Here is an 11,170-nt window from a genome sequence, read left to right as displayed (position 1 = left end):
AGAATTTCAGAATGTAAAAACCTTAGTCAGCCAAAGCCCCTTCCACAACAGGGCTTATGCCTCTACCTGAGGGACCTGCTGCAAACCACTTGTTCTGGCAAATCAGGACAGTGTCTTGTAGCTTGTGCAGGTAAATACTGTCCAGAATCACTGTTTCTCTGCTGTCAGCTTGAAGTGGCTATGCCTGTTTGAACCTTTAGAATAGCTAGATACCCTTTCCAGTGAGCAAAGAGAACGTACTGTGGAAATGTATTAACAGCTTAAATGACTTGTATTGTAGTACCTTGAATCTGTGTATGTATGGGCTATCTCTATTGGAGGTGCATTCTTAGTTGTGTGGGAAATTATTTTCAAGTATGCATGTATGCGATCATTGCTTTTAAGCTTATTAGCTCTCAGCTCATCTGGAAGCCCACTAGCTTGTTCCTGCTAAGTTTTAATTGATGATTGGAAATAATGCTAGAATAAAATTCATACTTCTAGGTTGTTCTGCTTCTGAGCCAGTAAAAGCATCAAAGCTTCAAATGTTACTAAGACCAGATAAATAGTAACTTTGGAGGCAGTGGAACTTAAAACAGCATGTGTGTATCTTTGGGACTCAGTGGATTCAGGTGGGTGGGATATATAGGCAGGAATATGACACTAATGCCTACCTATAATGAACTTTATGCTTATTTTTTTCTTAGTTGCTTCAACAGATTGGAGTATTATAAACAACTAATTTACCATTTGCATATCTCTTAAAGATTTGAGCTTTTTGAAGTATCAGTAGCTTTTAGTTGTGCATTGGATAGCTGTCTGGTTATTAGGTGGTCATTTGCCTAATTGCTTTTGCTTTCTTTTGTTAGTGTTAATAGTTGGCTTGCTGTGGATCGGCTTGCATCCAGGCATGGGTTCGAATAACTTGTAGGTGGTTTCCAAACAACTACTCCCTTGTACCTCTTGAATGATGGTTGTTACTTTGTCTGGTCCTTTTTCCCCCAGCTTTCTTATATTTCACTCAAATGCAAAGCTCATGCAGTTAACTAGCTTGTACAGTTAAGATGTGCCAATTGCTTTCCCTCACAATGTAGCTTATGATAAAATCTTAACTAATTTTTATGTCTTTTGCTAAGTTATTCTTGGGTTTTGCTGTTAAATTAAGTATTAGATTCTGTGTCTAGAACAGAACATAATTTTCATTAGTAAATGAAAACAGACTTGTAATTCTTGTATCCTGTTTGCAGCAGACATGCAATAATACTTGCTAAGAGCTTCTAGGCATCCCCGTGAAGTGCTCACTAGATAGGATACTTATAGAGAGGTCTAATGTCTATTCACAGTACTTACCTGTATTTTAAGAAGGTGCTTGGGTGCTCAGAAAAGCTTCTGTTCTTGTTTGGCAGAGCTGGGCTGGTCCATGACTTAAAGGTGCGTGGTGGGTTTAGAATTTGTGAAGCTCATGAAGAGGGTACTCTGCCCTCTTGATTGCTGCAGCGTGATGCTGATATGGGAGGATTTGTTGCCTAAAGTCCTTATCTTCAGCGCTGGGAAGAAAAGAAGCACATCTGGAAAAAAGTCTTAAGAGCAAGACCTGAGAGGACCTTCAATGGTTGAAATGGATATTGAGATGAAAAATGCCACTTTCTAAGTTTGCAGCTGTCATACTCAGAGCTACCATCACAGATTATATCGCATTGCATTAGACATTGCACAGCTATAGAATGAAGGTGATTCTTGCCTCAGGTACTTGCACTTGCTTGCCTTGTCAGATATAGTTACAGACAGATGGTTATGAGGAACTGAGAATATGCATAGCTCAGCATGAAGGGCATTTGTCTTGGCACTCTAGCTGTTTTGTCATTGTCAAGCTTTGTTTCTAGATTCTGCAGAATTATACAGAAGCTGAGTACTGCATGTATTTGAGACAGTCCCCACATGTAAAGGCTAGCATGGGAGAAAACAGAACATGCTTGTTTGCAAAACAAAAGCACTGGTGAGGGGACTATAGGAGAATGCATTCAGGATGAATATGAATGGAACAAGCTCAAAACAGGGATGCAGCCGTTACTGAAGCTTAAGCTGAGAGTTCTAGTGTTATAAAATGCTAGGAATAAAACTGCAAAATAGAGATGGATATTTCTGGGGCCTTGTGTCCAGACCGAGTTGTGTGTGACACCGGCATTCTGGTCCTGAATGCTGTTGGTAATCAGTGGTTTGAAAAAAATAATGGAAAGCTTGTAGGAAGCTTCTGGGGTACTTTACAGTCCTCTTGGGGACTTTTGAAAACCCAGGATTAGGTGCAGCTGTGATCTAGTCTGTTGGGAGCAGAGGCTATTCTATGGTTCCCACTACAGTATAGTCCAAACTGTCCCTCCTATGCTTTGTGGTGCTACAGGGGTGCTTGCTAGGTTCTCCTTATCTTCATCCACTTTTGTGATCAGGAATTGCTACGTTTGAACTGGACAGCTGAATAAACTTTAGGGAGTGTTAGACAGATTAGCTAAGAATCACTTAAACAGTGCTAACTGCAAGCTCTGACTTACTCCTCGTCTGCTCTGTTGTAGTGCAAATACTTGTGCAATATATAAATTACTCTTTCAGATGTCTAATTAAATACTACAAGTTTCCTGACTATGAATGCTTTAATCTAATAAGAATAGTACTTGAGGTTACTGCTACCAGAAATGTATTTCCTTGAGTTATTCAATAACTCTAGGCTAATGACATAAACAGCCGGACTGCTAAATGCTGTTAATGAAACCCTTTTTTCTAACTGTAAGCATGTTGTCACATCAGTCCTACTCTAAATATTGAGAAACAGACTTTGCAAAAACTGTAGCAGGTGAGAAATTCAACCTGTGTTAAATTCCAATAGACATTACCAAAACTCAACAGCATTATTTGAGAGAATTGGTTTTCCTGTAAAAAGCACAAGTCAAAGTATTTAAAGATAAAAAATGAGGGACAGAAGAGGCTTTTCAAGAGCACTACTTGGCACAGGAACAGTCAATTCACTGGAACAAAAAGATCGGAGGAGTGAGTGGAAGTGATCAACAGCTCATTGCCCAGACTGCCAGTATAATTTCTTTGGGAAGCAGTACTGTCATATCCTTGCTGGTGGTGAAGCTACTCTTTACCTGATTATGGAGTCTTGCAGTATCTTTATGAAGGATGTAAGTCTTAATTGTGATTAAACTGCCATAAATGGCTATGCTCTCCAAAGAAAAAACCTTAAGATCCTGCATTTAGGAGGGATAAATGATGTAGATATTAACTATTAATGGCAGTGTGAAATGAGAATTGCAGAATTCTTGCAGGAAGGCATTTGGGTTGTGTGGTTAGATTATGGCTAGCTGTACACAGCAGCAGATCCAGCAGGTTAAACAAGCAAGGTCAGCAGATCAGGAAGTGGCTAGAGGCCTCTCAGTAATCCACACATGTAGTGAAGAAGGAGGGGTAAGGGCCATTGGACTTGTCTAAGCTGCTGTAAGAAAGGAATCTTAATGTCCATGATCCAGAGAGTAATCCATTCTTCGGTGACCGCAGGCTGTTTGTCAACAGGCTGATTTGAGTAACTGATCTTGGTTGTCCTAATCCCATGCTTGTTTTCTTCAATTATTTGCTTTGACAGAGCTGATAATCAGGTCTCTATCCTAGCTGAAAGCATCGTGCCTAAACTCCCAGTGGGGAATAGCAAGGCTGCTGTGTACTCAGAAAAAAATATAAAGGTTTTTCTCTAAATCATCTGTTCAGATGTGTAGTGTTTCAAAGTGAAGCTTTTCATACGCACTAGAGCAATGAATGAGTTTTGGTTTTAATGCCCGTAAATGCAACTCACTTCCCCTAACTTTGCTGTCACTGAAATTGCCAAAGGTATAAGTCAAGAGTTCTGAAGAGCAGACAAGTTCTATTGCTAATATTAGAAATAAATAACTCTAAGTGCGCTAACAACTACTAGTCTGTACTAAGCTTTACTGCACAAAAATAACCATCCCAGTTGCATCTTTCTTGTTTCTCTAATAAGGTTAAGTGATAATTAAAAAAAGATTCTGTAAGAATGCCAGATTTCTCATCCTTTCTGTGTGTGTATACACACACATAACACAGGGAAGGAAGAAACTGTTTGAAGGAAAGCCCTTTCTGTAGCAAATATTCAATTTATCTGGGAGAGAGTTTACCTTGAAGGGCTGCCCAGAACAATGGACTATGCAGCAATGTGATGTTCTTTTTGCATGACACATTCTTTGTTTTAAGATTATTTGGCACACTTGTTTGAATCAAGCAAAAAATGGCGGTCCCATCCCATCTGGCATGATGCATTAATTTTCAGCATGCTGAAGGCAACTCACTGGTTATATGCAGATTTCCTTGTACCTCTCTTGTGCTTTGGGAAAGCATGTTGAGTATGAAACTGAGTTAGACTGAATAGCTCCCAGCTGAGACCATCTATAGAGTGTCCAAAAGCTGTTGATACTCTGCTCTTTTAGGCTGATATTAACTGACAGAGGAAGTGGTAGTGAATGTGCACAGACTTTAAATAACCTGAGCATTTCCTCAACCTACAAAGCTGCTCATCCACAGAGGTGATGCCACTGAAGGTTTTGCTCCTACCCCTGAAGTACAAAATGGAGAACTGCAAGCCAGCATTCTTGAGTTCTCTTCCTTGCTCTGCTGTCTTTCTGGCAGAAGACATCTAGTTTATTTCCTCTGTAACCTCTGTGGGAGATGGATTTTACATGGCCTAAGTACTCATCTTCAAACATGGCCAAGCCACCTGGAAAGTGGTTTTGACTGGATAAGGAACAAAGCTAAAGTGTTGCTTTTCATCTCAGGGACTCCATCAAACTAAAAATACGTCTTTGCAGAAGTTCCTGCAGTGTGTGAATCCAGCCCTGTACTGCTGAAGTCCAAGCTGCAAGACGTTTTGCATTATAATATTCTGCTGCTACAGTGGTGTCTTACTATAGCTGAAAATTTCTGTGCATCATTTAATGGAAGGAGGAGTCTTGACAGGCTTCTTTCATGGGGTTGTTCTTACTATCTATGACATTTACTATACCTATGAAGTAGTTTATAATGCTGCCTGAAATTATTTATTAATGTAGCTTTTATGCAAGAAGCAAAAATGTGCCAGAATTCTCTAAATAGGTTTGATTCCACTATGTTGATGAATACCATGTATCTTGTCGATTTATTTTTTGTTTAAACCTTCCCACATCATGCTGGAAGCCTGAAATGTTATTCATTAGGGAATAGTCTCACATGATCTAATAAAAAAAGTAGCAAGGTAATATTTACAGTAAAAGGTTCCAATGTGTTTTTCTAACATATGTAGAAAAAACTGTAGTGTCTCTAATGCTAAAGTATATTTCTTCTGGGGAGCAAAGTAGTTATTGCCTTGATTTGAAAGTGTCTACATTTAGAGCAGGAAAGAGTCCAATATTCAAATTCTCCCAGAACGTGCTATCAACAAGGTGAAATCCCATTTGTTTTAGTGTTGCCAATTGACTTGGACTCAGGGCATTACAGCGCGAAAGCTTTGTGGCTAGAAATGATGGATGGTTGTGCAGTTGGATAAATCATTTTCCTTTTGAGCTAAATAAAATGCAGTGCTTGTTAATCGAAACAGGTAATACCCATATGCTAAATAGGATTCTGTCCCTTCTTCTTTCCTGATGGCAGAGGTTGTGGGAGAACAACTAAATGACGTAGGCAACTTAGGCGGGCAGAGATGCAGCAAGTTTTAGGTTAACCTCATTTTTAGTGGACTTGCTTGACTTTCAGTGTAGTAATAAAATCCTTCAGAACTGGCCAATCTGTTGAACAGTCTGAATCCAGTGGTACAGAGGCACATCTGGCACTGATAAATGTGGCTACATCAAGCATGAAGAGGTACGTTTCTGTCCCATGGCTGGGGAAGGTAGTCATCCATTAATTTAAACACAGCAGTAATATCAGTTTGGTCATTCAGGCTCTGTGTACTGATGTGATTTATTATTTTCTTCTCTTCCTTTGTTCTAATCCCTGATCTGAAGTTCAAATTAGTTTGCTGTTGATATAAATGGTAAAGAAATGACTAACATGGAACTAGGACTTCAGTGTTAAGGGAATGATGGAAATAGAAGAATATTCTATATATACTTGCTTATGAAATCTTATCTTAAAGAAAACTCAGATGAAGACCTGTGAATGATTCAATGCCTTGTGTCAGCTGTGATTGTGTGGATTAATTCAAATGGTTGAGATGGTTCTGGAGCTTCTCCTTTGCCTTCAGTCAGCTGAAATACTTGTAAAATTGTGTGGTGTTTAGCCTCTTCCAAACTTAAATATTTGAAAAAAATCCTCTTTATATTGGTTTTGTCATTTGAGGCAATTTGGCAAACCTTTCACTGAAATACCTCTGCCAGAGCCAGTGTGTTAATGCTGTACATGATCTAGGACACGTGGCTGTACTTCACAGGGAAAGCTGTTCTTGATGTGGCTAGAGAAAGTATGATGGTTCTTGGATGCTAGGAGGTAAGCATATATGCTATGGAATTAATTTGCAGTTCCAATGTCCCTGGAGTAAAGATAACACACAACATGAATCTATTCAGCTGATACAGGATTTCAAGTACATGCAAATGTCAGCATTTAGCAATTACTGTAGCCTGTAAATTACCCTAACTGAAGGGAGGTGTATAAAATGATTGGAGGCTATTTCTGCCTTGACTTCTTTAAGGGTAGGAGACACCATGTAAGAGGTGAAGATATAGATAGGGCCCTCTTAATTCCAGAGACCAGAGATTACAGAACATGCTTGATCTTTGAGCCAGTCTGTGGAGCTTTGCTCATCCATAATGTTCTGTAGATTGTCATGTTGAAGGAGTTAAAGATCATAAATGTTTAGGTACTGTGACTTATGGGCAATGCTATTTATTTTGAATATGTACTCTTTATGGTATGCCTTATGTAAAGTGCTTTGGAAGTTCACTTAAAATTTATCCAAATTTGAAAGAAAGGATTAGGATTCCAACTGAGGTGAACTGTTGGAAATTCAGCTCTGTGTTGGTTATTACCAGCCAAGTATCTCTTGATGCTTAGAAAAGATATACTGGGCCAGTCTTGAATACAGTTTCCTACAATTGAGGGAGCAAATCTGTTCCTGTCTCTGCCTACTCTAGAACACCTCTGAGAATGAGGTGTTGAAAATAATTTAAAAAAAAAAATCTCCTTCCCTATCCATTGTGCTTTGAGTTCCTTCCTCCTATGTTTATGAAACAGAAGAGTTAATTGCAAATGTACAAAGGAGTCTGCTGAATCCAGCAAAGTTGTGTTTTAGTGTTGGGGGTGTTTGCCAAGGAATGCTTTAACTTTTCAGATCAAGACTTTTGGCTAATGCACATATTTGTAGCTGTTCAGGGGGATTTACTTTATTAATAAGGTATGTTTTACTACTCTGTGTGTATTATGTAGGTGTTATGTATGATGTTAAATTCTGAATGAGCCTCCCAGGATGTTAGTCACTTAGCAGAGCTAAGTTAACGTGACCTTTAATTCTGTGAAACAATATAATGACTTGTTTCTGAAGGATTGTTATTTTGTGAGGCCTAGATAATTGTGTTGCACTTTCTGTTTAAAAAAAAATCTCCAGATGGATGTTGTTAATAGGAATGAGTATATCCTATATTTCAGTGTCGTTATACCTACGTTTTTGTGATAAGCAGATGGGAGAATGTGTTGTGAAGAAATAGGGTATAACCAGAGTTATTTCAAAATGCATGCTGAGCTTTTGTTTAATCTGTTATAGCATCGCTGCCAATGAAAGATTGTTAATGTTGATTTTATATTGCCAATTGGCTGTAATATTAAAACTTCTAATCAGTAAGCTGAGGTCATGATAGCCTTTTATTTACATTAAACCATTTATAATCAGCAATCCATTTTTCTTGCAGGAAGAGCAAGGCTTCTGTGAGCATATTGTGTCTGTATATGTATGTGGGAAAGAAAATACAAAAGAGTAAAAACTTGGAAATTCCTACGCTAGGGTCTTGCTCTAAATCTGTTGTGACTTAAGCAGAGGTGGCAGGTAACAGTCCGACTGAAAATGCTACATCAGGTGGGTCTTTTGTTTGTTTCAAGAACATAGCTGTGTTCAGTCAGAGGGATGACGCATTTGGAGTAGCGTCCTAAATAGCAGGGCACTGGTAACCCAGATGGCTCTTTCTGGCTCTTTATTTCCTACCCCAGTGTCTTGTGTTAACGCAGTACCAGAGTTGCCCATTCCTGTTCCCTTTGGAAAAGGGACTGGCTATCCCTTTTACAGACCTTGAAGGGGACCTTAGGAGGAGCGCAAATGGGATTGTTGAGAACAGAGGTGCCTTTTTGTGCAAGAGCGTAGGCCTTTCCTGGTGGTGTTCCAAGCCAAGGGAGTGTTTTTGCCAATCTGTGTTGGCAGTGACTGCATTCATCTTCCCTTGTAACCTCTTGAAGTGCGTGGTATGGATCCTGTTTGTGCAATAGGCACCTCGGATCTGTTAGGCAGTTGGTTTTCACCTCTGTGTGTATAAAGTTGCGTGTGTGCTTGAAGGCCGGGGCCCTAAATAGCAATGACATCTGCATACTAAACGTCAATCTGTTTGAGCATATTGGAAGAAACTCGCATCAGATTAAATGGAATGTGAAATAATGTTTAGCCGGGAAGTATATGGATTTACTGCTGGTGACAAGAATGAAAACAGTTTCTGATAATAAAAACAAAGCATCATGTTGAGGAAACGTAGATACTTAGTGATGCTTCTGTATGCAATGTAATACATGCAAATGAGGTTGCCAGATGGCACCAGACAAACTTGCATAGGTCCTAGCAAAATAAATGACACTTCTTGCAGTGAAAGTCACCAACAAGCAGAAATACTTATAATGCATTCTTTTACAGTAATAAAATATTCATAAACAAATAATAGATGCTAGGCTAATCTATCACTGCCAGAGGGAGGTGCCAACATCTCAAGTCTTGATAAAACTTTTGTCCTTGGTTGTTTAATTTTTCAATTCATCATTAAGCAATAAGAATAATAACTTAATAAGTTAATACTTAAAGGAAGTTGTAACTCCAGTCTACAGTACTTGAATAGAAGCTCTCTAAACAAACATGGATAGAAAATTTCAGATGTACATAACTAGAAAGAAGTATAAGTAATTTTGGAAAAGAGCTAGGGCCTTAAATTAAAGAAATTAAGTATCTCAGTCTCAGCTCTTTGTTCCCTAGATGTCTATACAGCATCAAAAGGCAGATTATATTAATTCTTCTGAATTTAAGAAAACATTTGTTCTTAATGGTGAATTTTTTTTTATTCAAAAGTTGTGTACTTCAAGGAGCTGCTTGCATTATTGCATGATTATACTTGCCTGGATATTAACAGGATGAAACCATTTAAAAATATTCATACTAAGGAGAATACTTGCTCAGCTCAGTTATTAATCTGTGAAGAAATGGAGTATTTTATATTAAAAATAAACCTATATCAAATTAACATTTTTTTCACACAATGTGTGATAGGCTGGTGATTTCAACTGCTTATTGGTGTGGCTTTTTTTAATGAAATAAACATGACTAATTGCAGAGGCTTTTGGTAGTCTCCTCACAAAAATTAAAATCTTCCATATGCAGGGATGGGACGAGAAGGTATAGGATGTGTTGTGCCATTTGAGTTGGCAGGTCAGGCCTGGTAGAAAGCAACACTGTACATGTGTGTCCCAGCCAATGCTGCTGGAGAAGCAGAAGTTGGGTGAGACTGAAACTGTCTCCAAAAGGCTGGAGTGGCCTTCCTGCAAGAAAGAGCAGGCTCCTGGGGAAAAATAAGAATGAGATTGTTTGGCTGATACCCCCAAGACCAGGGAGGCAGGAGTAGGAGCTCAGATGGACTCTTCTTCAGTCAACCTCTAGGTGGTCCTGATACTCCTATGTACTTCTTAGCAACTTTGAGATGCAACCTCTTCTGACTCATGGGAATCATCATCACATTGGGGATTAACTGTCACGCTTCCTGAAAATATTCATGGCAGTAAGTGCACCTTAAGATCCTTAAATGTGAGTAATTTTAATGGAAGGACCCCAAACTGGAAATAGATTTTGTGGTAGGGAGCTGCTGCATTGGAGACTCGTCAGCCAGGTTTTCTATGCCAGAGCCTGGTGTCTTAACACAAAGTCAGTGCACGGTCTTTACTGAAAGCAGGTAGCTACCTTTTTCCTGTGATAAGCAAGTATCATTGCATGAAGACTTTAGGTGATATAAGCCTCAGCAACATGTAAGTAAACAAGCGTGCAGGCAATCTAGAGGCTTCTGGACTGCAGAGACCTATTTGGGAGTACAAGCTACTGCTGGTAGTATGTCTGTATAGGAACTGCAGTGCCAGGGGGTGGCTTTTGGGAAGGATACTACTAGCAGGTGCAGCCAAGTGTCCTGCTGCAATGGGCAGATGGTAGTGATTCACTTCACAGCTCAGAGTAACCATTGGGGATGCAAGCTTTATCTGGGATTTATGTGCCAGCAAATGACCAAGCATCTGATCTTTAAATCTGTTTAAATACCTAAAGATCAAGTCTCTCTAATGGGATTTTAAAAAAGGATTTAAGAACAGTGGGAATTTCTTAGTCACTGAAACTAATGAGACCAGTACCTTTTGGTATCTTAGTCTAGTCACTAGGCTGTGCTTTTAGCACAGTACTGTGCTCCTTTCCCTTGATCACTCTTTAAAACAAAGTGGTGCTTCTTGGTACTGTTCTCCTTGTCAAGGGCTGTCATTCTCTTTCTCCCACCAGAATGGTGTGAGTGTGGAAACCCAGAGTGAGCCAGAATGAGGGTACCAGCTGAATGTTGCACTAGTGCCAATCTGACTAGCTAGCATTGCAGCATCTCTGAAAGTATTAGCGCAGCTCACTGTGAGTCCTCCTCTTCTGCGTGTGCTGTGACAGCCAAAGCCATAGAACGATCACGCCTGGCTGGGCTCTTGCATCAGGCATGGAAAGTTTCCCTGCTGAATATCTCCATCCACACTATCTAGGAGCTACCCCCTGCTGTGGAAACTGACCCTGAGATAGCAAAAGTTTGAAGCTGTTTCACACTGTTTATGGGAAATGTGAAGACACAGGGCCAAAAATGGAAGCTGAAGGGTATGCTGCCTGGAGGGTGGCTGAGTTTTCCTG

The sequence above is a fragment of the Phalacrocorax carbo genome, chromosome 11 (assembly GCF_963921805.1).
Source record: "Phalacrocorax carbo chromosome 11, bPhaCar2.1, whole genome shotgun sequence".
NCBI classification, from domain to species: domain Eukaryota; kingdom Metazoa; phylum Chordata; class Aves; order Suliformes; family Phalacrocoracidae; genus Phalacrocorax; species Phalacrocorax carbo.
This window is presented reverse-complemented; position numbering follows the sequence as displayed.